Here is a 4,860-nt window from a genome sequence, read left to right on the forward strand (position 1 = left end):
TGACAGATGAAACTTTCAAGATGGCGAATGGGCGTCATCTGGGAAAAAAATTAAAGGGAATGGGGGTCTTGTGACACATCATTTTGAAGCTCCTGACGAATGCTTCACAACCCTAGAATATGAAGTCAATATCTTTATGTAGGTACTACAAAATGGAGGGAAAATTTAATACTTTCCTGAAGACAAACACATTCATATCGATATTTCTAGAAATATTCCTTTTTATCTGCCATATGGCAATTCCAACAACCCGATAAAGTTTGTTAAGTTATTTTTTTGTTTATAAAAACGACAAAAATGTCAGTACGACAATGAACATCATTGTTCACTTAGAATATTGTACAATTGTACCATTCATTTCAATTCAATTTTATTTTCAGAACCATTTTACATACAATCATTAATATCAACACAATCAGTAATGTGAAAATAAATAATATAAATAAAATAATGGATAATAATCAGTTGTTTGAGTTTTTTTTTCAATGACTCACTGAAGTAGACTCACGCTAGGAAAATTTAACCTGTTTTGTGATGTCTAAATCAGGGTGGCGTTTGTACAATTGTATGTCTCATGTATAATTGTATTAATATGGTAAGTGAAGCTTTCTTACATTTTTCATAGAAAAACGATAAAACAGAGAATTTAAAATTGGGGTTCAAATGAGATTGGATAATTTGAATCATTTCGATTGGGGTATAACCACTTATTGTAGTATTATTGTTAAAATTCGGTGGTGTATGTGTAGTGCTCATATACACAATATATACAAAACATAAGTAAGTATTTATTTCAGTATGAAGTTGGAAATTTTTCTGGGTGATTATGTACATACTTTTTCGCCTCTTTTTTGAATAGTTTGAAGAATGTTATATCTTTTAAATTTTTAGGTAAGACGTTGAATATTTTTGGACCATAAACGAAAAAAGAATTCTGGGTAACCGTTTTATTAAATAATTCAATTTTTACGTCCTGGTTCATTTTTGATCTAGTATCTCTTGAATGTTTCTGCGCGAAATATGTTCTTTGATGGAACATTCTTATTAGGCAATGATAAATATTGATTCGACAAGAGAGGTATAGAGCATTATAAATTTTTTTTTTGACAGTATGTCACGTAGTTCATAAAAATTGTGCATCAATACTCGGAGCATAGCATATTATATCGCCTATGAAATTATTGATTTTTGTTATACTGTTAATGTAAATAAGAAAAAGTATCGGTCCCAAAACGGTCCCTTGTGGTATACCAATTTGTACAGTCAGTTCGGTACTTATTTCATTTCCAATTTTCATTCGTTGGATTCGATTTGATAGGTAGTTTTTCATCAAAGCCAAAGCATTGCCCCGAATACCATAGTTGTTCAATTATTTCATTAATAGTTCATGATCAACTGTATCGGCCAGATCCAGGAAAACGGCCAAGCATTTGGTTGCCTGTCCATGGCCTTCACAGTGGTTTCGAGAAAATCCATTATGGCATTATCCGTGTTTGAGTTTTTCACGTATCCAAATTGCCTGTCAGTTATTATATAATGTTTATCAAAAAAATTAAGCAGTCTTTTTTTGACACATTGTTCAAAAATTTTGGCTAGCGTATTTATGATAGATATAGGTCTATAGTTATTAATTTGGGATTTTTTTCCTGCTTTTAAAATTAGTGTTACATTGCTGATTTTCCATTGCCAAGGTATGACGCTGGTTGAGAATGTTTGATTGATGATGTAGACAAGGGGGACTAAAATGTTGGTATGAATTGATTTCAGAGTCTTCGAGTTTATTTTATCGGGTCCTGGTGCGGAGTCATTCTTTAGATTTGCAATTATCATGACAATTTCATTTTTAGTTCCAAAAATGGTGATTGATTAATTTTAGTATCGCATAAAAAGTTTTCGGGTAAGTTTGTCTTTGGTATTTTTTGTCTCATATCGACCTATATCGACAAAGAATTTGTTGAATGCGTTCGATTTTGCTGCGATATTACTAACGGTAATGTTGTTTTCTTATATGATATCATTGTTTTCAATATCTTTCTTTTTATTTTCACCTCGTATGTTATTTATTATATTCCAGATTTTTTTAAAGTTTGTACCTGTATTATTTATTTGGGATTTGTAGTAATCATTCTTAGTGTTCTTTAACAGGGTATTTAATTTATTTCTGTATCTTTTATATTCTGATTCTAAAACTGTTGAATATTCTTTTAGTAATTTTATTTTCAGATAATCACGATGCTTTATGGAGTTCACCAGGCTTACAGTAATCCAGGGTTTGATTTTGATAAGATATCCTTATTTAGTTTTCGGTTTTACCACGTCAATAATCTCTAGAATGGTCAATCGTCCATTGGGAAAAAAATTGAAGCGATTTTTATTTACGGTACGACGCGTAACTTTCACGAGACCGAAAGGATTTTCAATGAACGTTTTCCAAATCGTTCTATCTGTAGAAAATATTTGAGGGAACTTGTATACAAATTCACAACTACCGGTAGTATACATAACAAAAAGCCCTCAGGTAATCCATCCATTCCGGAAGAACAGCAAGTGCAAATAACTGGTGAGATGGTAGTAAATCCTGAACAGTCTACTTATTCCGTCGCGAATGTTTGTGAGGTGTCTACTTCTACTATGTGGAGACTTTTGAAGAGGAATGGGTATCATCCATACAAAATTAAAATGGCACACCAATTAACTGAAGATGACCCTGATCGAAGAACAGAATTCTGCGAAATCATGACGGAAACCATTGCAAGCCATCCTATCTATCTCCACAATATTTGTTTTAGTGACGAGTGTATATTTTTTTCAAAAGGCAATGTTCACAAACAAATGTGCCATTATTGGAGTGACACAAACCCTCACGTTTTCCGGAAAACACATACCCAATATCCAGGAATTTTGGGAAACCATAATGTAGGATCTCTATTTGTTGATCAAAATTTAACAGGGAAAGTATGTTATTAAAAGTTCCGCCATTTTGTAGTAGTCGAAAATATTGATTTCATATTCTAGGGTTGTGAATCATTTGTTAGGAGCTTCAAAAATATGTGTCACAAGACCCCCTTTTCCATTTATTTTTTTCCCAGATGGCCCCCAGTCGCCATCTTGAAAGTTTCGTCTGTCAATTTCACTTCAATATCAAGTTTCTATGTTTTTTACCACTTTTATTTGTAACTAACGTTACTGCAGTTTCGTCCTATATGGACATTTTCAAACTTAAACAAACTTAACAGTTTATTGTAACGTTAGTTACAAATAAAAGTGGTAAAAAACATAGAAATTTTCATTTCTCTTTTCATCATGATCTCCTACTACATAGTAACGGCTACATCCATCAATTTATTAATATAAAGTATTCATGCATCAATTTCTTCATCCCAAATATCAATTTTTTGAGTTGACCCGTTCAAAAAATAAAAAGGGGAGGGATACTGAAGAAATGCACTGTATAGTCAATAGTCATAGTCACGATCATAGTCATTTATTTTCACCCTTTAACATACAAACTACGTTTGACACTTAATATTTCGTATAAATATACGAGTACATGTAGTATAAATTAATCACATTTAGAAAATATGAATGAATACTTTTGATCAGAGATAAATCAGTAATATGAATTTTATTTTCTCTGTTTAAACATAATTTACAGGTCACATACAGGTTCATTACCCTTTGTGTGAGTATGGATGCACCGATGTAACTCAAGTATAGTCGAAGTAAACGATATTGTGAACATATTTAAAGTTGTCGGTACTCTCGAAGGCAAAAAAACAACACTATCACTGGTGACATGATGATAATCAACGATGTCAATTTACAGGGTTGTGTGGTATTGTTTTTGACTATCCTATATCTATATCCGTTAATCACCTATCGCCCCCATACGAACGACAACTCTCAGAAGTTAAGAAACTTGTGGGAGCTAAGGACTAACGAGGTCTTACCTTTAAACGTGTGATTCCTAACATGGAATACGTGGACTGTTCAAAAAAATAGGAGAATGTTCAAATTTCGCGGTCTACGTTGGTACACTTGTCCCGAATGTTCAGAGTTTAAGCTGTTCAACATGTTTAGTTTGTTGGTTGGGAGGCATAAAAGTTAGAGGTGCTTTGCATGTTCGGAAATTTTCTACTACCAAAAAAAATGGGTGAAAGAATTTGCATCAAATTTTGTAAAAAAATGGAATCAAGTGCTCAGAAATACTTGAATTGTTGACAGTGGCATACGGTAATTGTACTCTAACTCAGAAAAATGTTCTATTCGATTACCGTGGCGTAGTGCATCAGGAATTTTTGCCACATAATCGTAAGATCAATTAGGATCATTATTTTGAAGTTATGCGCCGCTTGCGCATAATACGAAGAAAACGTCCAGTATTGTGGAAAAATAATGCATGGCTTTTGCATCGCGATAATGCACTTGCTCACTTTTCATCGCTTGTTCGTAATTTTTTGGAAAATAAAACACCTCAATCATACCTTGGCCACCGTATTTACCAGATTTGCCCCCCTGCGACTTTTTGTTGAACCCAAGACTGAAGAGCCCAATGAAAGGACGGTGTTTTGCGACGATTGAGGAGGTAAAACCGGATCGTTGATAGAGACTACTTTGAAGGGTACAGAATAGAAATTGATGAATAAATGAATAATTTTTTGAGAAAGATGAAAATTCACCTTATTTTTGGAACAAATGCGTCCATATATTTTGATTTATGAATTATGAAATTGTTGAACATTTTTTCTGTTGAGCCGAATGAGCCGAGAAGTTCGGTATTGAGCATATTGATTGAGCATTCTAATTGATTTTTTTGAATTCATTGAGATTGGATTGGATGAAAGTCGATAAAAAACAGTA

This window comes from Leptinotarsa decemlineata, unplaced genomic scaffold (genome assembly GCF_025532065.1).
Source record: "Leptinotarsa decemlineata unplaced genomic scaffold, Ldec_3_MD MMD2_tig00000010_RagTag_RagTag, whole genome shotgun sequence".
NCBI classification, from domain to species: Eukaryota; Metazoa; Arthropoda; class Insecta; order Coleoptera; family Chrysomelidae; genus Leptinotarsa; species Leptinotarsa decemlineata.